This window comes from Pan troglodytes, chromosome 2 (genome assembly GCF_028858775.2).
Source record: "Pan troglodytes isolate AG18354 chromosome 2, NHGRI_mPanTro3-v2.0_pri, whole genome shotgun sequence".
In the NCBI taxonomy this organism is placed as follows: domain Eukaryota; kingdom Metazoa; phylum Chordata; class Mammalia; order Primates; family Hominidae; genus Pan; species Pan troglodytes.
Genome location: NC_086015.1, coordinates 136,276,617 through 136,302,615, shown reverse-complemented (window position 1 = coordinate 136,302,615; position 25,999 = coordinate 136,276,617). Strand labels below are relative to the sequence as shown.

Sequence of the window (25,999 nt, the reverse complement as noted above, 5' to 3'; positions counted from 1 at the left end):
GGGAACCATAGAACTCTGGAAATAAAATAAAGAAATAAGAATTGAGGCAAAGAGACTAAAGAACTTAAGGTAACAGGGTTAATGGAAGGAAAAAATGGAGGGGTATGTGGAGAAACACCAGAGGAAACCAAAAGTTAAAATCCAGGACTGTACTAATATGGGATTTTGCTCTCTCAAAGTAAAAATATGATTTTCTAAGTTGAGAGTCTCTAAATAATGTCTAACATTTAATGCCTGGTAAATACTGTTCTAATGACAATAATTAATTTCAGAAGTGATCCAGTAAGTTCTTTCCAGTGGAAAAGAAACAGCTTTTGATAGTCAGGGAAGCATATTCCTCCCTGTCTGCCTTCTTCCTTGTCTGTGATGGGCCCTCTAAAGGGGTGTGCTGATAGGAATGGGTCATGTTTGAGGACATGGCATCAGCCACAGCTTTGCTTGTTTGAAAAGTGAAGGCAAAGATTCAACAGTGGGCATGGAAAGAAAAAGGCTGAGAGGAGCTGCCTCTTTCTGTGGTTCATAGGAAGAATAGGGCAGTTCAGGGCTGGGGGTTTCAGTCCTAGGCCCTCAGGGATCTGCATCCAAAGTCCTGCCTCCACCACCCCCCGTGCACATTTATCCTGCAGGAACCTCACGGGGAGTAGCCTATGGCAGGATGGGAATAAAGGATTCAGGATCCCTGGCTCTTGGCCATCTTTCAGAATCTCTCTATACCCTGGAGAGAGCAGATGTCTTTATTGTTGCTAAAGAATCTTCAACAAGGGCTTCAAATTAATCCTGATTCTATGAGAACAAACATAATTTTGTTTTATTTTTGTAGAAAAATTACATATGCACAAATTTGAGTTAATCTTTCACTTATACTGTAAGATTAATGCTTCTTTAAAGTTAAAATTGAAGATTTTAATCTTCTGGCAATGTGTGGTTATCTACATACAAATCTTCCTGTTCAGAAGAAACACGGATATATGTTAAGACCAATTAGATACAATACTATATTTTTTGCTTTTTATTTTTAAAAATTCAATACAGGGGATGGGGATCTTCACAGAGTCTGAAGAGAAACTGGAGCAAATGTTTTATCTCTGCTGTTTTCACCTCAGCAGTCAGCAGCTGGGTTGAGAAAGTTGATCCCAATCTCCATCACCCTTCAATAACAAACTACATTCTTTCCTCAACCAGCAGTTGAAGAAGCCCTGCTGAACCTCTTCTCTTCAGACTCTCTTTCAACAAAAGCTGCATTTCTCTAAGGAAATACTAACTTGTTCTCTGTATGTGGTGCCACCATGATCCAGCTACTTGAAGGGAAGTGTAAGAGCCTTAAATAATTCAATGAAATGACGGGCTGTTTGTGCTGCCATGGGTCACTCCACTCACAGCTGTGCAGGTCCAAATAGAGCCAGGACCATCATTCTTACCCTGACACAGAGTCATAAATAAAGACAGAGCCTTCTGCAGTATTAGAATGCATTCCCTTATAAAGTCACACTCAATCACTGGCTCAAATGAAACTAATGCTCCAAGTTCAGGGAGAAAGTGAACAAAACACACTATGTGAGGTAGTAATCCACCAAATGTCAACATTTGTATGGAACTTATTTTTAGAGTAATAAGCCAAGTTATTTTCCTTTATCACAACTGGAGTCTTACAAACCCAGCTGTTGAACAACACTTGTCGAAGATGTCAAAATGTCTTTCAACATTTAGAAAGTCACCTAGCCATTATTCCTGTGCAACACACAGGTGGCCATAAGAATCAAATTTGACAGATTAAAAAATAAGATATCTGTATGGGAAATACAATTCCCCATTTCCCAATCATCCAGCCCAGCAATTTCCCTATCACTCAGCACTGGGATAGAATCAGACTTCTCAAAAAAACAGATTCATGCTTTTTCACAATTGCTACTAAACATGTATCCTTTCTGAATAATCTTCCAGTTCTTTGTTGTCTATATAACCCACAAATACTATTTATATTGATTCCAAGAGTTAAGAATTCAGGGTCATTAAACTAGATTGAGGTCTCATGTTCTACCCCAGCACTGCTCTACCCCAGTGGGGTCTCAGCCTATCCCACCATTACCCTCTTCTAGAGAAACTGCCAGGCCCATAGCCCTTACTAAAGCAAATACCCTTAAATCACAGCTGTTTGGACCAGGAGAGAGCATCAGCAGCTCTAAAATTGCATGGTATAAAGTTTAACTATCAGGATGATAGTTACTACAAAACCTATCATACTCCTTTTCTTCTTTTGGAGTTTGGTCTATACACAGATCATTGGTTAGGTTGTGGGAATGATAAATGGAAGCAAGAACATGAGGAACAAGAGAGAATCTAAAATGGAAATGCTGAACCACATTAATGATCTAAAAGTAGAATATGGACTGACCAACACTGTTAGTGCAGACACACCCTGGAGTTACAAAAGATCAGAACAATCTTCCTGCTCCTAAGTCCTGACTCCATGAGGTCCAGCCAGACTATTCTCTCATCCTAAAAACCCCTGAGATTCTTCGCAGACTTGCCACATGACTGAAATTCTGTTTTCCTTATTTTCTCGTGCATCTTTAGTTAAGCCTTCCATTTTTTAAAGTAACTTGAGTTTCCACTCTTGTAATCAAAATAGGCTATGTAGGCCCCTTGGCAAGATGTCTAAAAAGTGTTCTCCCTTTCTTTTCTAATTGTAGAACAATTCTCAGATCTCTCAATAGTCTACACATAACCTCACAAATTTAGGGGCTACTTTGCCAATATGTGCAATCACAGAGAAAAAAAGTAAATGGCTGGCAAAGCCTTTCTCCCTTGGATTGTCTGTAAATTTCTCTTATTGATTTTTCCCTCAGTAGATCACTGTCATGTAGACAACAGTCTACTTTCAAGTAGATGTAGGAGATTTAGCTGCAGTGAATCAAAATAAAAATGCAGCATCTTGTGGGAGCCTCAGTAGTTCCTCTACTCTCTGTGGCTCAGACAACCCCCTATGGTTTCTGGGTTGGTATCAAGCCTCTGAAAGCAAGTCTTGCAGTAGGAGACCCTGATTCTCCTGATCCCAATAGAATAATATTGGCTACCAACAGCACTGCCAGCACCAGGGAAAGATTAGGTGATATTAGAAATTAATGAACCAGACACTCAGAGCACCTGCATCTTCCCTGACTCTAATTACTCCTCCCTCTCCCCATCAAAAAAGAAACAAACAGAAAACCCATCAAACTCATCTCTTTCTAGCAGTCAGTGATTCTCAATCAGAGGGTATTTGGAAATGTAGGGGGACATCTTGATTGACACAATGACTTGGTTAGAATAATATGGGCATTTTGTGACCAGAGAGCCCAAACATCCTATAATAGACAGGAAAATTCTACATAACAATGATTCATTCCATCAAAATGCTAATAGCACCCCCCTTGAGAAAACTGAGCCCCCTCCAACATTTAGGGCAGAAAAAAATGGGTAAGAAAGGCAAACCAAAAGGAAAAGAACATTTTAAAAATCTATAGCTAACATCATATTAAATGGTGAGAAACTAGAAACTAGAAGTTTTCCTATTGAGATCAGGAACAAAGCAGGGAAGTGCACTGTCACTACTTTTTTTTTTTTTTCAAACATTGTACTAGAAGTCCTGGGTAATGCAATAGAACAATTAAATTAAATTAAGTTAAATTAAAATAAAAGGAATACAGATTGGGAAGGAAGAAATAAAAGTATCTTTGTTCAGATGATATAATATGATCACCTGGGTAGAAAATCTGACGGAATCAACAAAAAACCTCTGGAACTAGTAAAGCAATTATAACAAGGCTGCAGGATACTAGAATAATATACAAAGGTCAACTGTTTTCCTACATATCAGCAATAAACATATGAAATTTGAAATAAAAAACACAATACCATTTATATTAGTATCTCCAAAAATGAAATACTTAGGTATAAATCTAACAAAATGTGTACAAGATCTATATGAGGAAAACTACAAAACTCTGGTGAAAGAACTCAAAGAAGGACTAAATAGATATTCCATGATCATTATAGACTCAATATTGTCAAGATATCAGTTCTCCTCAATTCGATCTGTAGAATCAACAAAATCCCAATCAAAATCCCAGCAAGTTATTTTGTGGCTACCAACAAATTGGTTCTAATGTGTATATGGAGAGGCAAAACACGCAGAATAGCCAACACAATATTAAAGCAGAACCGAGTTGAAAGACTGACACTACCTGACCTCAAGACCTACTATAAAGTGACATAATCAAGACAGTATGGTATTGATAAAATAACAGACCTATAGACCAATAGAACAGAATAGAGAGCCTAGAAATATACCTACATCCAGATAGTCAGCTGATCTTTGACAAAGGAGTAAAGGCAGTAAAACAAAGCAACAAATGATGCTGGTAAAATTGGACATCCAATGCAAAATATATTAATCTAGACACAGACCTTACACTCTTTACAAAAATTAACTCAAAATGGATCACAGGCCTAAATGTAAAGGACAAAACTATAAAACTCATAGAAGATAACACAGGATAAAACCTAAATGATCTTGGGTATGGCAATGACTTTTTAGATACAACACAAAAGGCATGATCCATGAAAGAAAGAATTTATAAGCTGGGCTTCTTTATAATTCAAAATGTCTGTTCTCTGAAACATCAGGTCAAGAGAATAAGAAGACAATCCACAGATTGGGAAAAAATATTTTCAAAAGACATATTTGACAAAGGACCATTATCCAAAATCTATAAAAAACTTAAAAGTCGACAGTAAGAAAACAACCTGAGTAAAAAATAGTCCAAAGACCTTAACAGATACCTCATCAAGGAAGACATACAGATGGCAAGTATGCATATCAAAAGATGTTCTACATCATTTGTTACCAGGGAAATGCAAATTAAAACAACACAACACTGAGCTATCATTACACATTTATTAGAATGGCCAAAATCTGAAATGCTGACAATACCAAATGCTTGCAAGGATGTGGCGCAACAAGAACTCTCATTCATTGCTGGTGAGAATGCAAAATGTTAGTCATTTTGAAAGACAGTTTGGCAGTTTCTTACTAAATAAAACACACTCTCACCATATGAGGCAGCGATCATGGTCCTTGGAATGTTCCCAAAGGAGTTAAAAATTTATGTCCACAAAAAAAAAAAAACTTGCACACAGATTTTTATATCAGCTTTATTCATGATTGCCAAAACATGGAAGCAACCAAGATGTCCTTCAGTAGGTGAATGGACAAACTGTGGTATACCCAGATAATGGAATATTATTCAGTGCTAAAAGGAAATGAGCTATCAAACCATGAAAGACATAGAGGAAACTTACATGTTGATTATTGAGTAAAATAAGCCAATCTGAAAAGGCTACATATTACATGATATTCTAGAGAAGGCAAAACTATGGAGATAGTAAAAAAAAAAAAATCAGTGGTTTCTGGGGTTTAGTGAAGAGCAAAGGGGTGGGAGATATGAAAAGGCAGAGCATGAAGGATTTTTAGGGCAGTGAAAATACCTATATACTATAATGATGGATACATGTGATTATACATTGGTCTAAAACCAAAGAATGTACAACACCAAGAATATACCCTAATGTGAACTATAAACTTTGGGTGATTATGATGTGTCAATGTAGGTTCATCAGTTCTAACAAATGTGCCATTCTGGTGGGTGATGCTGACATTGGGGGAGGCCATGCATGTATAGGCAGTAGGAGGAGTAGGAGGTATATGGGAAATCTGTATCTTCCTCTCAATTTTGCTTGAACTTAAAACTGTTCAAATAAACAAATGAGTGAATAAACTATTTTTAAAGAGAGAAAGAAAGAAAGGCAGGAAGAGAACAAGCAATGCATCCATCAAAAGAAAAACAGCAGGGTTAAGACTATTCAGGGATCAAGTCCAGGTTCTATCCACCTCCTTCCCCTCAACTCCAGCAATACTACTAATTGCCACAAACTCCTTATTCCTATTCCCTCTCCTATGCACAAGAATCTTGGGCTCAGGAAACTTTATATCTTTGAAAAATTGTGTGTCTATATTTCCACATCTTTTCATTTGTTCTAATTATAATTTCTGAGCAACTAATATTGGTAATATTAATACATAATATCAACTGAAAATTCTTCCATGTTGCCAAAGGGCTTAATTACTAAATCTGTGCTGTAATATGTCTGCTGGAAAACTTGCTTTAGAGACTAATTCTTCAGGGGATAATTCCTCAGCGGTGAAGTCTGAGTATTAATACCCTCTTATGAAACACTTTTTCTGAGCCAAGCTGGAAATTGGAAGTAGGGGAGGTGAAAATTTTCTTGCCACCTCTTCCAGACTCTTTGTAAAGCTCTAGGCAGTATCAAAAGAGACATCTTGCACAAACAAGCCTCACCACGAAGGGTCAGGGCATAGAGAGACCAAATGGAAAAAGACAGCTCAGCAGCCTGGGATTAAAGGGCAAATGTTTCAGAGGCTTTGGATTTGATTATGTCAGAGATGTACCCATGGCACTTTCTGTAGCAGACAGATACCAGAGCAAGGTAAAAAGTTCAGCAAGATACAGTCACAGACTGAAAAGTTTCCCCAGGATGGAGAAGCCCAAAACTCAATTCTGTTTTAAATGAGTTGAGGTCTTGTTATAACAAGAGCATACTATCATTCTAAATGTAAGTTTCTGACAAACAGGGGTCTTCACAGGCTAAAACAGTGCTGTCTAACAGATTTCTCTGATGATGGACATGCTCCCTATCTGCAATGTCCAATATGGTAGCCACTAACCACAAGTGGCTACAGAGCACTTGAAATGTGGCTAGTGCAATGAAGAACTGAATTTCAATTTAATTTTAATTAATTTAAATAAGAAAAAGCCACGTGTGGCTAGTGGCTACTGTATTAGACAATGCAGGAAAAGGCTTAAGGCATCATTTGAGAAAATTATCCAAGAGGTCATCACAAGAAAAGCTTATATATGTTCTGACCACCTGGAAAAATACTTTCTCTGTGCCCTCCCCATCATAAACACACACAGACATCATTTGTAAGAAGTAACTACATCAGAAACCACTAACAAAGCAATGCTTCTCAAATTTTAGCATCCATCAGGATCACTGGGAGTCTTGTTAAAACACAGATTATTACGCCCACTCCCAGAAATTCTGATTTAATAGGTCTGTACATTTCTAACAAGTATAAATGATTCTCATGCTGCTGGTTCAGAGGCCACACTTTGAGTAGTATTAGAACAAAAACTTCAACATTCAAACACCAGCCTACTCCTAACAAAGTGGAGCTTCTTTCACTTTTCACCTCTCTTCTACACCAAAGTGCCTCTTTCTTCAAGGTACATGGAATCCTTCTTAAACATTCTTATAAGTTTTGCTTAACACCTAGGACTAAAAATGTATGAAGAATGCAAATAAACAAGACTATACATGATGGCTTCTCTACATAGTAGATCCAAAATACAGTGCATTTGTTGGAAACTTTGTAAGCAAGTCTAATAATCACAGGGACCAGAAACACAGCAAGGGGGAATGCAAACCTGCCAGGACAGTTTACATCTAATCCCTGCACTGGCCTTGTTTTAGAGTTAAACTGAGCCTTTTAATTAAAATAATGCAGGTTACACTTCAGGTCTAGATCAGAGTTATGGCCTCTTTGACCATTCCAACCCATAGTACTAGAAAACTATCAAAAGAACATGTCATATTAAAACATTTATATTTATAATTCAAAGGGCATATATTAAAGATAATCCCTTTCCATATTCCTAAAGAAGAGAAGAAATAGAAATGTAAAAGTTTCTAGAATAAACACTGACCTCCAAACATTCTCTGGTCTTTACTGTATTGTCTGTAAAAACTGATCTGGACTAGCAGTCATTTGGGACGATAGTTTTCCTTTGGAGGCTATTTCTTTATGTCCTTTGGTCTAATTATACATGAGTCACTTTAACATTAGCAGATCACCTTGTCAGATGCAATTTCCTTGACTGCTCTTTTGAACAGCCTTCTTTCTGCCTCATCCACTCTTCCCTTTTTTTAACTTTGCAAAGGGAAGTTTTCATCCAGAATATATTATCACAATGAACCAGAACATGAAGCCCTTGAATAAACTCAAGAGTCCAGCATTCTTCATTATTTCCCATACCACAGACCTTCGCCCTTCTTCAAACTCCAGTGTCCTCAGTTAGTGCCACCACAAGAATTAAGAATCACCCTTGGGTCCTAGAAATTTGGGAAGACGAATATCGCTTCTTAGAAATGACAGAGCCCCCAAGGAGTCACACAGTACTATGTACATTACTTCATTAGACTATTTAGCTATTTATGTGTGTATATTTTACAGATATGGAAAGTGAAACAAAATGAAGTTAAATGATTAAAATACGATACCAGAGAAATTCAGAGCAAGATTGAATCACTATATCCCTTCAGCAGTGTTTCTCAACCAGGGGCAATTCTGCTCTCCAGGGGACATTTGGCAATGTCTGGAGACATTTTTGATTGTCACAATCAGGGAGGGAGATACTGGCATTTCGAGGGTGGAGGTCAAAGACACTGCTGAACATCCTACAATGCACAGGACACTCCACACAAGAATTGCCTGGCTCAAAGTGTCAATAAATAGTGTAAGGTTGAGAAACTAACTCTGGTCCACTGGCATCTCTAGCATTACTTTATTTGACCCCAAATCAATAATTAAAGAATGGCTCCCTCCACAATGTAGTCCTTGTATAGTATTTACACAGCAACATACCAGCCAAGTGCTATTTCTGACATGCTATACTTTTTAGTTACTTTTAAAATAGAGGATATACAGGATATACTTTTAAAATACAGGATATACAGGATATAGAGGAAATTGAGCAAAGTTAGCAAAGACCAGCTCCTTTCTTTTAATGAGAAAATCTAGAAAAGACCAGCTCCTTTTCTTAGCAACCTCCAGGTGCTGAGCTATAGTCTGCATCGGGCTGCTCACCTGGACTCTTCTGCTGACGTACTTTGCAGCTGCCCTTTCTTTGCTTTATCTCCAAGCATGTGCATCACTTTAGAGCAATAATGATGTACATTTATTGGAATCTCCAGAGATCTCCATCCTCTAATTGTCTATTTTGTTCAGTAAATTGTACTCATTACTGAGCCACATGAGGCCCCGAAAGATACCAGCCTTTTCTGGGTGCCCTCTGTCTGAGCCTGGATAATGGGACATTATCTAGCAAAGGTTCAGCAGTATTGAGCCAAGCTGCTTAAAACAACCCTTCAGTTAAGTATGTTTCTTTAACCTCCTATCCCTCATTCCTAACCATCCTCAGCTTTTCTTATATTTATATGAATCATAATTTTCCCTTCAAGGAGTCTGGTTTTAGTTTAAGCTCTAGAAATTGGAGAGCTCAGAAAGGATGTGATGTCCTTTCCACACCAAACAGTTAATTTCTCCTTCTGGTCTCAAAAATCTGCAGCACAAGTGAAAATTCAAAACCAGTTTTGGTTATAACATTGCCAGTGCCCACACGCATTGTACTAGGGGCTGCAAACAGATGAGGCATGAATGGGCATGTGACTTCCAGTGATGCTGGATAAAATAAAATGGAACAGGCAAAACCATGTACTTTGCTAGTGCTATTATACACCAAATCCGGAATTTTCAACACTTTGAGAAGTTATTTCCTTCACTAAAAAAGTGATTAATGAAGGAAAAGTTAAGCAGAGTAATCAAAGAAGAAAGAAGGTGGTAGGTGAGGGAAATAGAAGCTACCAGAGCTAACATATGACATGGCTATAAGGAAATGATAATCAGGCCCTGTTCCCATCTTTACAGTGCACCTCAAGAGGGCTCAACAGCCCCTCCCATATAAATCACACCCTAAACGAACTCACTAAAAACTCCTGTTTTGAAATATTTCCATGCATAGATTCCATCCCATCACCTCGGTCATGGTTTTCTCTTCATAACTGCTGATTTGCCTGGTATCTATGAGTTGAATCAATAAAGGCTTTTAGGAGCCTTTCACAGACAGGGCATCATATTGCACTGACTCCAAGAGACAGGTGAGACAATAGCCTCTATGAATTGGAAAAGCAAGAAAAACAATGGCAGAGAATGCCTTTGCCTTACCCTGGAGTAGAGGGTGTGGAAGCCTTCAAACGCACTTACATCCTCATGACCCATCGGCTCTGCTGCTTTTCACTGCTCATTCATTTCTGCATGTTGGATGACCACCAATCTATCACCAACTGGCAAAGATGAAAATGAAAAAATGCATTAGGCCAAAGGAACTTCAAGTCCCAAGTCACTGCTGAAGTGAATATGAGAGTAGACTAAGTGCTTACCCAAACATGTATAATAGCTCAAGTTCAATAAAAATTTATTTCTGATTCATGTATGCATACTAGACAGGTGAACATGTAGGTGGGGTGGACCTAATGCAGTGATCCAGGTACCCAGGCTAACAAGAGTCCTGCCATGTTTAAAACATAATTTCCAAGGTTGCCCTATGGGTCCTCTCCATTCCAGTCAGCTAAGAATGGAAAACAGTATGAAGAAGCTTGCATGAGCATACTCTGTGCTTTTTTTCCTAGAAGTGGATCACAATACTTTTCCACTTCCATCACATTCTGTTGGTTGGCTAAAACTCAATTACACAGTCACACTTAACCTTATGGGCTGCAGGGCAGTGACCAGACTCTATTGTACAAAAGTGACTTCAGCCCAATCATGAAGAAAGACAGCATTAAGTTTAGAGTAGAGGGTTCTGAGTGAGACACTAGCACAGTAACCTTGACTTAGTTACTTAACTACTCTGAGTCTCAGTTTCCTCAACTGTAAAATACTATTCCTCTCTCATAGGGCCAATATAAGACTCAAAAGGGCCAGGTGTGGTGGCTCACGCCTGTAATCCCAGCACTTTGGGAGGTTGAGGTGGGCGGATCACAAGATCAGGCGATCAAGACCATCCTGGCTAACACGGTGAAACCCTGTCTCTATTAAAAAATACAAAAAATTAGCCGGGCATGGTGGCGGGTGCCTGTAATCCCAGCTACTCGGGAGGCTGAGGCAGGAGAATGGCGTGAACCCAGAAGGCGGAGCTTGCAGTGAGCCGAGATCACACCACTGCACTCCAGCCTGGGCAACAGAGTGAGACTCCGTCTCAAAAAAAAGAAAAAAAAAAAAAGCTGCACTTCAGAATTTTTTTAAGAGACAGGGTCTCACTCTGTACTGTGTGATCACAGCTCACTGCAGCCTAAAACTCCTCAGCTCAAGTGATCCTCGCACCTCAGCCTCCTGGGTAGTTAGGGCTATAGAAATGTGCCGCTAGGCCCAGCTAATTTTTTCTTAAATGTATATAGTGATGGAGTCTCACTATGTTATCCAGGGTGGTCTCAGACTCCTGTCCTCAAGCAATTCTCCTGCCTCAGCCTCTCAAAGCACCAGCTTCTTCTCAAAGGCACGAGCCACCAACTTCTTGGACTTTAAGGTGCATGTGCATCCTCAAGGCATCTTGATAAAAATGCAGGTTCGGGTTTGTTAGGTCATGGGTGAAGCCAGAGATTCTGCATTTCTAACCAGCTCCCACATAATACTGATGCTGCTGTCCTTTGGCATTTTGAGTAGAAAATAGATACAGGATTAGAGAACATTTTTGAAAACCATAAAATGATTTGCAGATATAAAGAATTATTATCCTGGCACTAATTGATTATAAATAAATTCCCAATTAGGCAGCATTTTTTAGGATATGTTTAGTCTGGGTACCAGGTACAATTTCTTAGAGTCACAGGATTTTGGAACAGGAAACAAAGTAGTCACTACTCTCTCCCCTTATTTTCCAAACAAGGAAACAAGCTCAGAGAAATCAATCATGCCCCCAAAATCTCACAATAACTCAGCAATATACTGAGATTAGAATGCAGAAAATTGACATTACATAACATAATTAGGTTATTACATAAACCCAATTATAACCTTCTAAAGAAGAAAAGGTAATTTTTATTCTTCTACTAAAGCAATAATAAATATTACTTTGGCCAAAAAGATACATAGCCAAAAAGATGCCAGCAGGTGAATTCACCAACATGGGTCACCATGGCACCAAAAGTAGGCAAGGTGTCACAGGACACAAAGCAAGAGATTTTCAAGCAAATGTTCTTCAAAATTCAAAAATTTTGCATTTTTTAAACAAGGATTTTTATTTCCAATATATACAAACTCCCAGTCACTCCTATTTGGAAACAATTAGGAAAAGTGAGAATTTGGGATTACAAATAGAAAAGGAAAATAATTAGCCAAGGAGGAGCAGCAATTTCTGTGGTAAACCCTGGGTACAAATAAAGGAACTTAAGGATTTTTTTTTAATTCCTAGCATGTAAATTATTTTGCCTCTCTGGGATCATGGTGGATCCTAGGAGCCTAGAGTTGAACATGAAGTGTAGCACCTCAGAAGTCAAAAACTCCAAGTCATGAATTAGAAGGGAACTGAACATCTGGAAATCAAGTCAGATTGGGGGAGAAGGGAGCCTCTTAGTATGCATGTCATCGCCAATAAAGCAACATGAATTTGAAAGTGTTTTGGTAAAATTAGGAAAGAGTACTTATTGAGGAAGGAATGATAAATGGAAATCAATACTCGCATATACATTATTAATTTAAGATGGGTAAAATGCTATTAGCATCATTTAGTGAGCAATTTTTTAAAAGGTAAAAATGTTCCTACAAACTTCAATAAGTTTACCCCATATCTTACCCCTAACACTCTTCCACCCTAATGTCTTTTAGCTCCTCAGACAAGAACTCAGAATTCTTACCCTATTTTGTGTGTGTGTGTCACAGACCTCTTTTGTGTCTCTTGAAGCCTTAGGACCTCCTTCTCAGAATTATGTGTGAAATGTATAAGATAAAATACATAAGATTACAAAGGAAGTGAATTATATGAAAGATTCTCCTATCCAGAGAGATGTTGGGGAGTCCATGGACCCAACTTAAGAACATCTGATTGAGGAATGATTCTTCTAGGATGATGAAAGTTTTTTCTTACAGGAAACAGCATATGCAGAAAAGTTTTTAAAGCCTAAAGATACGCAGTGAAAAATCCTGCTCACAATCAATCAGTGAAGAAAAGAATGAGCTGCAAAGAGAAGCCTGACCTTGAACTTCTGCCAAAACTCAAAGCTATTCATGCTGTTGCTTTAAAGCCCTACATTAAGGAATTACTCAGAAAATTTTCTTGGCCCCAGCCCTGTAGACACAGCATATTCTGTGGCCTGATGGCAGATGAAATAAAGCAGCATTGGAGAAGGGAAAACTATATTGAGTCCTGAGCTTGCATCCTAGTCCTCTAACTAGTTCTCTGCCACTAACTAGCTCTGTTACCTTGGTCAAGAAACTCAGCTCTGAACTGAACTGTCTATAAATTGAGAAGGTTAAGTTAAATCATCTTCAAGGGTTTCTTCCTACTCTGAACTGTTAGGATCCTAAGATAATGCACAACCACTTCTCTGGGAGGAAACATTAGCAAGACTTCTTTTTGCCCTAAGCTCACAGTATGAAAATATTTTCTAAATAATTTTTAGTCTTCAGAAATAACTTATGAGAATCACCTAACCATATAACTTTAGACTTGGAAGAGATTTTAAGAGACATCCACCATCTCATCAATCTCAGTGAACAGGTGAGAAAAGTAAGGTTCAGAAAGGTGAATAGATTTATTTTTAGTCACATAATAAGGTGGCATTAATGGACTGTTGGCCTACCACTACCTAGCACAAGCAGGATTTTAGTATTTAGCATTGGTAGTAAAGACAAGCTCATCAGTTCACTTGGAGAGATAGAAAGAAACCTCAAATAACCTAAGCCATAGGATGGGAACTACACAAAGCAGCAGGTGACTGGGGTAATGGCACCTAGAGGTAGCATCCTATACCTCAGGCAGAGTCAAAGCCGGGGCCCTCATTATACACTATAACCTTCCCATCTCAAAGAAGTAACAGCTAGAGAACAAAGAATAGTTATTTCAAAATAGGTGGATGGATGAATTAACCCTGACTAATAACATCATTAAAACCAAAGCACAAGTTTGGGGCTGCTAATATAATATTGAAAGGTCCGCATTAACTAAGAAGATCTAAAAACACATTAGGAATTTTCAAGTTTTAGAAGAAACGAATTAAGAATTATTTTGACCTATCTTCTGTGGACAGCCCTGAAATATAGTGACTACTTTATCAGCATTATTTTTACTAATACTCTCACTGCTGTCTTCAGAGCATGTACTTACCAGCTACTGTTCAGGTTTAAAAGTCACATGTACATTTCCATAGTCCCATCCATGTGTGTAGACTAGCTTCACATGCAAATAATTAGAAACGATTAAGTTGTTGGAAAGTTGGATCAAATCATGATTATTATGTTTAATTAACCAACAATACATATGTCGGGTGCGTTTAAAGCCTATGCTATGATGCTTGTTAGTTTACTCTCTGCCTTCTCCCTTCAGAAACACACATGTACAGTCAATGTAATCACAGCCATTCCTCAATCCCCATGACACACATTATTCCTACCTTATGTAAACAGTTATGGCTTTCAGAACTATTTTCTTTGAGATTTCGTTTGAGGGCTGACATAGCCTTTCAAAATCTTCTGACTAGAGGCTACACACTGCTGGTTTGCCAGCTCCATAGTTCAGCTCCTCCAGGAATTCCCAGAGGCAGCAGTGCCATCTACTGGTAAGGAGGGTACAACTTGTTTTCTGGGAGCCATTGGGGGTGACACGAGCCAAGTGAAGGAACGGCAGCCTGGATTTAGGTCTCTGTGAGCCCTTCTTTTCTCAAGCACATTACAAGCATAACTGATGCTTACAACCTGAGACATGTAACTACCACAGGAGCTTTCATCGTGTGAATGGCAGGTCCTCTGGAAGCCACATAAAGCCAGCCAGGCTAGCCAATGAGGCAGCTCTGCCTTGAAATGCCTCCTCAAGGATCCAAAAGCAGCCAGCAGAGCCCCACTGAATTAAACATTTCCTGGCTCTCCTCTTTCCCCAATGCTTCCCTATCAGATGATCTCACCCAGTGCCCCCACCTGTGGCTCTGTTATCCAGCTGTATCTTACAGCATGTGTCCTAAGGAAGGTACTCAGATCCCTCTCAATACGAAGGCTCTTATACTTACACAATGTGACACAGATCCTCCTCAGAGGACACTACTGCTTAGGCATGCAGGTCGGACTCTAATCTCTCTCATTCACTCTCTATGTTCCCCGTCCCTGACCCAGGGGACAGAAACGACAGAAAGGAAATGATTTTGTTGCTGCTTTGAAAGCAACACTAGTGGGCTTTTATTGAATCAGAGAATAAAACCTTGTCCTATAGGTCACTGAAGTACGTTGCTAGATGGACTAAGCCTGTCAATCTTTTTGTTGTCCCTTGCATAACCTAATCAGTGTTTCCCAACCTTTTCAAAATCCCTGCCTCCCTTCCGCAGGCCAAACAAACAATGCATACCCTTTGCGGTTTATGGAACAAAGATTAATTTCTTTCCTCTGAAAATAAAAGTGTATACTATGCCACCTACCTCACCCTCAGCATTCTTTTCTCCCCTCTACTCCATGCCACTTAAAAAAAAAAAATTCTCTGGCTGGCATGGTGGCTCATACCTGTAATCCCAGCACTTTGGGAGGCTGAGGCAGGTGGATCACGAGGTCAGTAGTTCAAGACCAGCCTGGCCAATCTGGTGAAACCCCGTCTTTACTAAAAAATACAAAAATTAGCCAGACATGGTGCCTCACACCTGTAATCCCAGCTACTCGGGAGGCTGAGGCAGGAGAATCGTTTGAATCCAGGAGACGGAGGTTACAGTGAGCTGAGATCGCACCACTGCACTCCAGCCTGGGTGACAGAGTGAGACTCCGTCTCAAAAAAAAAACAAAAAACAAAAAACTCTGATAAAGTTTTTAAATTATTCCCACTAATTTGGTTTGTGTGACAGTCTATCAGGTGACAACCTATATTTCACTTTACTAGGGTCATTTGTGATATTCTAAATGAGCTTTGCAGTAACTTGTTCTTTTACTTTCATTCATCTCAGAAAACCGACAAAATTTGATTTCCTGTGGCTGATAAACCTGAATTTGATACCCCTAACAAATTTAGGTGTTCCCTCTTAAAAAAAAATATTTATCTTGCCTAGTAAACTGAATTCTTGGCAAGTGTAGGCATTTCACAGGCATGGGGTGTGTTTTAGAGGTTTGAAATCAGGTCATTTCCTAAAGAAACATGATGTTGTACAGGGAATGTAAGAGCTATAAAGGGCTTTGAAGGTATCAGGATGTCTCCAAGGGACAAGGTAGAGAGACCCTTGTCCATCTCATACCAGAAAGAGTTCTGAATAAATTACGTGGAAACTCCAGAACACAGTAATATCTTCATAATGAGTTAGTTGAACCATTTCTTACAGAGTAGATTACCAGGTGTATCCAATAAATCAAGAAGTTAACCCGTGGAAAATTGAAGGGACTTTTTATGTTTGCCTATGAGCTGTCTGGGGAAATGGAGGAGAGGCAGGGAATACTTTGCATAGCTTAATCTGCTCTTAAGTTCCTGGACATACCTTCCCCTTTTTAAAGTATGATTTAAAGGCAACAATCCATCTCCCCCGGACTCCCATACAAACCTCTTTTGGCAGCCAAATGGTCTTCATCGAGCACACACTTTTCAAAGAATTAAGGATGTCTGAGTAGGTTTAGTTTAGACCCTGCCTTCCCTCTCCCCACAACCCAGTAACATGCTGAAAATAAGTAATAACCTTCCTGGGTACCCCCAGAAAAACCTGTTTGCAGAAACTACAACCCTTCCTCCGAAAAAAAAAACCTATCTTCTTAAGGAAGAATCTCAGTGTGGTGGTCTGCAGTTCACTGCAGGCATTTCCCTCCTCACCATTTACCAGTCATCAGTTACGCTGCATCTGAAATTCGTTTTTGTAGACTCTCATTTAGACCGGCTCCACCGGTGCCCAACTGCTTAAAAAAAAAAAATAGCCCCTGAACCAATCTCTGGATTCCTCCAGCAGGCTCAAAGCGTTCAATTTCGCTGAAACTCTGGGGTGAAAACCGCCAGGTCCAGCCGGCAGAGCAACCTCCCGGGCAGCACGGAGGCTCCGTCCCCGGCGAGGCCGCCGGCACCTAGGCAGGAGGGCTCTTCGCACAGCTGCGCTAGGAATTTGGCTTCGCTCGCGGCCGCGGGATTAGTTCGAGTCCCACGGGCTGGCCAAAGTGACACTACATTTCTTCTTCTTCGTTTTCCCATGTGACAGGTCCCCCTGCATTAAAGCCACCTCCTCCTCGGCCCCAGCTCAGGTCCAGCGCTCCTGACGCCCGCGCCCCATCACCCGCACCCTACACCTGGGGAGGGGGTTCATGCCAGCAACCCTCCAGGCGGGAAACAAAGGCGGAGGCAGGGCTGCCAGGTGGGCAACTCCCCTCGGGCAGACCCGTCACGCAGTGGGGAGGATGGGAAGGTGCCTGAGAGGATAGGAAAAGGGAAACCAAGGCAACCGGGGCTGCATCCTCCCTGAAGCTGGGCTCCCGGGGCAAGCTGACCCCACACCTCCCCGCGCCCCGCCCAGCCCAGCCTAACCCGCTTGCCGGGACCCAGCATGGGAAGGACTGGGGGGCCGCCCCGTAGCGCCGCTTACCTCGGGAGAAGCGCTCCGGCTCCCTCCGACGGCTCAGGAGAAAGCCCCACCGCTCGCGCACGCGCTCTCGCGCACTCGCGCCTTCGCCCCTCGGGCCCCCGCGCGCGCCCCTCCGACCAGGCTCTGGCCCGCCCCGGCCTTGTCCGTCAGCGTCCGCGACAGCCAATCCAGTCGCACGGAAGGCTCAGCGCCGGTCACGTGGTGAGACCAGCCAATCACCAAATTGCCCTCGGCAGCGCCCGCTCCGATGTCTCTGGGGGTTCGGTTGCTACCTAGCAGAGCGGGTGCGAGGCTGGCACAAAGGGTCTCTGTTTTCGGGGGCTAAGTGGCACTCAGTTGATCAATTACCAGATCAATTGACTTCTCAAATTCTAATATAAATAAGAATCACTTGACTATCTTGTTAAAATGCGGATTCTGATCCAGAAGGTCTGGGGTGGAGACCTGAGATCCTGCATTTCTAATAAGCTCCCAGGTGGCGATGACGAAGCTCTTGGTCGGAGGATCACGCTTTGAATTGCACCTGTCCGAAAGTAATGGCTGTAGCCCCAGCTCCACGTAATTTGAAACTTGCACGACCTTTCTTGTCCTTCTTCCACTGATGAGAAGCGTTCCTGTGGCTACATGGGGTGTCCCGGTGATGCTTACAGTTTGGGCACCAGCTGAGGGAAGGTGTGTTTAATCCCCACATTACCCACCCTTGGTCTATGGAGCAGCAATCATGCCAACTTGGTGACTGGAGTGTGGAACCAAAAGTGGAGACGGAATGGCCATGGAAGAGAACACTGTGTCTACGTTAATCCTAAAGGGTTGGGCGTGTGTGTCTGAGTGGCGCGGTGCCAGACACTTGGCCAGAGAAGTGGTATAAGTGGTCCCTGCTTCTCAAAACGTAACAATTTGTTGTAGAACTATACAGGCTAGTTCAGAAAGAAGCATGTGGAGAAAACATCCGGGAAGCTAACAGTCACAGCACAAATTCAGGCATAAGCTAAAGAGGTTGTGAAATAATATGCCTTGGGGGTCTTAAAAACTGTCCAAATATTCTTCTGTCAGTAATTCCAGAGTCAAGAAGTTAGGACTCCCACTGGCCCTGTCATCTCTCAAATTTGACCTAAGGACTCAGTGTTTTCGGACTGGCCAGCTAGAACCTTTGTTGTTCAGCGTAGCCAAGCTCTTATTACCCAGTAGTGTACCGCCGTGGTTCAAGATTCTTAAGTGCTGAATTCTCCAAAACCTTCATCTCTCATCTCTTGAAACCAGGTGGTATAACCCTGCTTCAGCATTTCTCTCTCACTATCAAGGTGATCAAACTGTCGCTTAGAGAAAACTTCACCTTTGTCAGTGTGTCCTGAACTTCTCTGGCTTCTCATCCCCAGAAGTGAAGCCCACCTAGCAATCTCAGACATTGTTCATCACATTGTCCCTATCAGAGATGGCATCGCACAAAATTCAGAGTTTCTGGGAACATGTTAAACCTGTCACAGCAATGATTCTGGCTACAGCAGGAGTAAAGAAATGTCTAAGCAAGAAAAATGTTTTGAAAGCCTCAAAAAAAAGTTTGTTTGCTGTCATTAAACCAGTGGTTCTCAAGCCTAGCTGGATGGTAAGTATTTATGGAAGTAGGTTGTGGGGCCCTGTGCCTGGAGATTCTGATTGGGATGAGAAGTGGGGCTTGGGCAGCTATAGGTTTAAAAAGTTCTACTGGCGATTTGATATCCATCCATGCTTGAGAACACCTGCATAAGCTGCTAGATCGATAGACGCATTTTTTAACAGGGAAAACTAAACTCCGCAACACAAATCACTAATGACATACACACTCTGTAAACAGAAGAAAGTTTCCACATAATTTTTGAGAACTGATTTTTAAAGGCCAAAAATAATTCATAGGTAATAAATACTCCAAAGACTAGTCAATGGACTAAATTGAAAAGCTAGGTCCACAACTAGGTTTAATTTCAATTGATTAACTAAATATTTCTAAAAGAACGTATTGCCTTTTGTTAACTATGCCAAACTGATAAACTCTCTGGTAATAGCTTTACTTGTTTTATGCCCTTCTTAACTAAAACAGATTTCCATTTGAGCATTTATTTTTTATTTTTTAAGTTCCGGGGTACATGTGCAGGATGTGCAGGTTTGTTACAAAGGTAAACGTGTGCCATAGTGGTTTGCTGCACCTAGCAACCCATCACCTAGGTGAGTCTATTTCAAAGATTCCAAGGGTTTCCAATTCTCTTTACTGGCGTTTTACCAAATTCTGTTACTTTTTAAAAGTGATTAGTGCCTGCACCTTGGAAAACTATTGTACAACTTTTTTATGGCGTGATATTCAATGTAGTGGAATATGACCTACTTAGATTTTAACTAAATTAGTGAGATCCCTCAGAACATTCTACCAACACCAGCCATCTTACTCAAAAGTGACTTTATTTGTGACACCAGAAATATGGAAGCCCAATGTGTGAGCCTGCAAACTAGCTTCCCTCCTTCTGTGACACTTTTAAAAATATATTTCACAGCATTCAAATGGGGGAGAAATTTTTCTCACCTTGTAAACTTGCTTTATCTATTGAGTAAAACAAGGACAGTTTTCACTGCTACTTAACTGAGTAATGTAAATTTTTAACTAGGAAAAAAGCATTTATTTTTCTCTTTGTGGGTGTCATTATTACAGAAAGAAGCAACAAGAAACAAAGACTCTTGCTTGAGGATGTGAATTTGAAAAAAAAAATCCAGGCTGTCGTTCATTCTCTGTTTTTCAGTCTACTTGCCTCATACATATAACCTGGTTTTCCTGTCTTGGGAAATGGATATATTAGTAACTTGATATGAGTTAGCTCAAACCAGGTTTCCTACCCCTTAGTCCAGAAATTGCTCAGCAAGAGATTTAGGTATATTTGAAAAGAAAGAAAAAGATAAGATATAAGCCATCCACCATTTTGCCAAGTCCCAGAAATCCACCCATTGTTGTATTATTATTAGAACCCCCATAGACTGCTTTATAATTGCTAATTACCTTTTTATCTCTCTGACAATAAATAGCTTCTCTAAACTTAATTGATTTCATTCATGAAGACCGATAGATTACCCAAGGTTCTAGTCTCCATCTGTCATACAAATCCTGGCAGGATAACATTTTGTGTCTATGTATCTGTGTTTTAATAACTGATACTTTTATCCCTTTACTGTGACTGTGTACAGATTTAACCCAACCACAAGGCATTTTTGTAGAAAACTTGGTTTTCTTTATATTCTCTATAACGAATGTTAAGAATATTAATATTTGCTTTTATATTTTCACAAAACAATTTAGACTTAAAATATGTGTAGATAATATATACCTCTCTGTACCTCCCCCAACTTAAGAAATCAAGCATTATACATACAGTTGAAGACCTCATGTGCCCCTCCCAACAAGCTGATTTTTTTTTAAATGGAGATTTCATAATTAGCAAGCTTATTCACCAAGGAGAGATAATGGTTTATGGAAGGAACACCTATCTCATGCATGTAATAGGCAATACAAGTGTAAATGGGCAAAAGTCTTACTGAATAAAATGTTTGGACATTCCAAACTGATATAAGAAAAAGCTAAGAAAGCTGGAAATCACCTGTGGTTCAAAACCTGTGTCTTAACAATTACAAACTGGACGTGGGAAGCAGGTAAGCTTCAGAAAACAACAGTTTGGAGCAGAGATGAGGTAAGGATTCAGGTTTCATTCTTTCAATCAACACACTACATGAGCCTTGTCTTTTAGCTCATTTTAAGAGAGGTAAGCTACCACAATTCAAAATAAAAACTTTTATGTTACAAGCGAGGCGCATTAACACTGTAAGATCGCGTAGAGATGGAGTACCAATTCTGACTGATGAAATCAGGGAAAGCTTTTTGCAAGAAATTATACGTGAACTGAATTCCGGAGTTGTAGGAGTTAACCAGGTGTTGTGGACTGTTTCTCCCCAAAATTCATATGTTGAAACCTCCCATCCCCAGTGGATGATGTTGGGAGGTGGGGCCTTTGGGAGGTAATTAGGATTAGATGAGGTTGTAACGGTAGAGCCCTCATGAATAGGATTAATGCCCTTTTTAAAGTCTCCAGAGACTTGCTTCTGCTCTCTGCCATGTGAGGATACAATAAGAAGTCAGCAGACTGTCATCCAGAAGAAGTCCCTCACCAGCACTTGTCCATGCTGGTACCCTGATCTCCAGCCTCTTGACCTGTGAAAATAAATTTCTGTTGTTTATAAACCATCCAGCTTATGGCACTTTGCTATAGCAGCCCGAATGGACTAAGATGCCAGCAAAGGGCAAAAGAAAGGGTGTTCTGGGCCTAGGGAACAGCCCACATGAAAGCATAAGAGCATAGAACATTGGGAAAGAGAAAGTAGTGTAATTTAACTGGGTTTAACAGGAGAAGGGGAAAAAATGATGATTGAAAGGTGGGGCAAAGACCAGAATCGAAAAATTGCAAATGCATGATATGCCATTCCTCCCTCCTCCTGTACATATGGCAGATAATCAATCATAGTATTCAACTGTGTTATAGTGATTATGAGTAAAATCTAGGGCTACATGGTATGGGTTGAAATCCCAGCTCCTCCATCTGTGTAAACCCAGACAGTTTGGCCCCTGGAAGATACTGGATAAACGATTCACAAAGTTATCTCACCTGTAAAATGGAAATAATGGCAATACAAGTAGAGTGGTCCCTCCTCATCTTCAGGGAATATGTTCTACAAACCCCAGTGGATGCCTGAAACCCCAGATAGTACCAAATCCTATATATGTATATGACTTTTTTTTTCCTACACATACACACCTGTGATAAAGTTTAATTTGTATATTAGGTACAGCAAAAGATTAACAACAATAATACGATAGAACAATTGTAACAATACACAGAAATAAGAAGTTATGTGAATGTGGCCTTTTTCTCCAAATGTCTCATTGTGCTATACCTAGGGTAACTGAAACCATGGAAAGCAAAAACGCAGATAAAGGGGGACTATTATACTTGTCTCTTATAGTTCTTTTCATTTGTTTGTTTTTGAGGCAGAGTCTTACTCTGTTGCCCAGGCTGGAGTACAGTGATGCTGTCTCGGCTCATTGCAACCTCCTTCTCTGGGTTCAGGAGATTCTCCTGCCTCAGCCTCCCGAGTAGCTTGTATTACATGTGCGCACCACCATGCCCAGCTAATTTTTATAATTTTTTAGTAGAGATGGGTTTTTGCCATGTTGGCCAGGCTGATCTTGAACTCCTGGCCTCAAACAGTCCACCCACTTTGGCCTCCCAAAGTGTTGGGATTATAAGCATGAGCCACTACACTGTCTTATAGTTGTTAATGAGCTAATTAAATAATACAAAGTGCTAAAGAAGTATTTGCATGTAGGCAATGCTAAATAAATGATAGGTATTATTAATATTATTCTCCTAAACCTGAATGTAGCTTCATACTCATCAACACATTGTTATTGGCATCCCTCCTCAACCAATCAGAATGGGCACCCAGGGAGAACCTCCTTGCCATCATGGTTCCTGACATGACTCTGACTTAGAGCTCATCGTAATGCCCCTCATGTATGACAATTCTTATTCACATTTAAGCAAGTTCTTATGATAAAAGGTTTCTCTCAGTCCAAAACAAGTCATAAAAAACTAGCGGCTCACATACCTAAGTATTTTCTTGGAAACTTAGAGATTATTTTTACTGATTTTCTTATGTATAATTTTTAAATAAAACACATCATACTCTAAGTAGTTTGGACTTTTTGTTCCTTAAATGCATTACTTCTCACTTGCTCAAATTCACGTTTACATACCATTTTATGGCTATGCCTCCTGAATTTCTGAACTCTATTCTCATCAGCTTGCAATTCTTATGCAGAGGATCTTAGCATTTCTACAAAGATGTAATTATCATGACTAATTGCTGGGCCTGGGATGTCTTTCATGCATGCATTCATTCCCGTTCAGAAATGCTTCTAGGATTCTCTATGGTGAGTATGAGCCAGACTAGGTGCTGAGGCTACAGGATCAAGCAGATAGGCATGGTTTTCACCTAGGAAAAGTTTAATATCCTCTGCCTATCCTTTAAGCACCACCCTTCAGGCTGAGAAGCTCTGTGAGCCCTCTGGTGGCCCACTGATGCCCCACCAAGTTCTCCTTGGGTCCCTTCTAACAACTCTGTGCACCCATTTCTGAGCCTCTGCTCCCTTGGCTGAGTTCTTCAGAGAACTACCTGGCACCACTTCACCTGTATGAAGAACCAAACATGCCTAAGAGAGTATACCACCATTAGCAATGATTAACAGGTGTACATGCAAAAACCCAGCTTCTTTCCTTCAAAGTGTGACAATCTCTAAGGTGTCATTTATAATACAGAGCTCTCTGCATGGCCAGGCTCTCTCTTGCTTGATATCCCATCCCTACTTGACTCTTATGAGTCCTTCTGGATGTTATTTCTTTATAAATCACCTATTCTTGAATACTTGGCTCAGGGTCTACTCCTGGGAAAACTCAGCTTATGGTCACCCCTTTGCTTATTATTAAGATGTAGCATTTATCACATTGTATTTTCTTAGTCTAAGTTATGTTGTATACTCTATATTGTAAGATGCATGAGGACAGAGACCATGATTCATTCAACTTTGGAACTCCCCAAGCTATGACCCATAGCTGGAGCCCAGTCAATCTGTTTAATTAGCTTGAGTTGAAATGTCTCTGGTATGTTTTCCACACAATTTCTACCCCTCACTATTCACTTCTCTGATCTTATCCCCACTTCTCTGTCCCACGATAACACAGCTCTGGCCACCTTGGCCTTCTTAACTACTTCTCAAATATACCAAACTCACTCTTGTATCTGGCCATAATACTTTGTCCTTCACTACCACCACCTTGCAGCTGTTGCTTCTTCAGGACCCTCCCTCACTTGCTAAATTTAGGTCTCTGCTCTGAGGATTCCTTGTCAGACAGGCTTTCCCTGGTCAAATGATCCAAAGAAGTATTCCCTCCCACAACTGTTACTCTCTAACTCAAGCCTTTCTCAACTTAGGGTTCCTTGAGAAAATTAAGCCCTGTAGAAAATGGTTTCAAAGAGTGCTTTCTTTAGTCTCCCAAAGTACACAGTTGGTATCATTCTATTTGCATAGGAGAGAAGTTAATTCATTCTATACAAAGTGTGCCTTAGGGCATTAGAGTTTAATTCTCTGGTAGAACTGGTGGAAAAGGGCTGCTCTAAATTATTATCCTACTTTTTTCTTCTTACCTCTCATCAACATCTGATGAATTATTTCTTTGTTGTCTCCCTACCCTGCTCTCTTTAGAATATAAGCATATGAACTTCTATTCTTATCCCTGCTTATTCCCAGGGTCTAGAACTGGTACACAGCCAGCACTCAAAAAGTATCTGTTGAATGAACTTCACAGGATCCATTTGTGTTATAACTTTTAATAACGTTTTTATGTTAAAACAATTCAAGTTACAACTTCTCCATGCAGAAAAAATTTATATTATAGATTACCCAAGAGGAATGATGACAGAAAATTCTAAATGGAATTGGGAAAGCAAAAAAAAAAATTTGTCCAGATAATAATAATGAAAGGCTTTAATTATCCAAACACAGAGCAGCCAACTGTTCAGTCAGGAGGAGAGGTGCGAGAGGCAATGGGAATAGATGTCAATAAACTGAGAACTGCTTTCTAAATCCCACAAGGAAAGGAATGGAGGGAACTTTCATCCTAAACAGGATCAGAAATGGACCCAAGAGACTGTGTTGGGTGAACCGCTAAGTAACAACTAATACAGTAATTAAATTCTACATCCTCATGGGACAGGGGAAAACCATGAAACAAATTGCACACACTTTAGATTTTTTAAAGGGAAATATGATAAATATAGTCTCTATTTAGGAGACATTTGAAATAAAAAACTTTAAAAAGTCAATAACCCACTAGAAAAGCCTAAATACCTTGTTGTTATTGTTGTTTGCTTTCCACGAAAAGCATATACCAAGGAATAAAAATAACAACCATTAGAGGTAGGAACTAAAAAGAGAACTATTAGAGCCATATAAATTATCAGAGAAAAATTTCCCTGCAAAACGGTAGTTCATGTGAAGAGAAGAAAGAAACCCAATCAATTATAAAGAAGGAGAATAATAACTACAAAAAAACTTTTAAAGCACCTTGCAAATGTCTCCAAAACCAATAAAACAGATGAATTTCAACATGCCAGAGGAAGGAAGTCACTCAAAGAATAAGTGGAATACTTTGATCTTGGTGAGATAAAGGATTTGCTC

At 40.1% G+C, this 25,999-nt stretch overlaps 1 protein-coding gene across 10 annotated transcripts in view; it reads right to left on the bottom strand.

The window, feature by feature from the left end:
• Positions 1 to 17,835, bottom strand: part of TMEM108 (transmembrane protein 108) — a 362,632-nt gene extending 344,797 nt beyond the window's left edge. For 3 of the 10 annotated variants that reach the window (XM_063806226.1, XM_054681033.2, XM_063806229.1), the window contains exons 1-2: positions 17,695 to 17,808; positions 10,124 to 10,242 (exon numbers count right to left, since the gene is read on the bottom strand). The gene's annotated coding sequence lies outside the window, so the exon portion shown is untranslated. Of the gene's footprint in view, positions 1 to 10,123; positions 10,243 to 14,279; positions 14,346 to 17,694 lie in introns of all 10 variants that reach the window. The other 7 variants (XM_054681034.2, XM_016941950.4, XM_016941952.4 and 4 more) reach the window with 6 other exon arrangements.
• Positions 17,836 to 25,999: the final 8,164 nt, after the last annotated feature.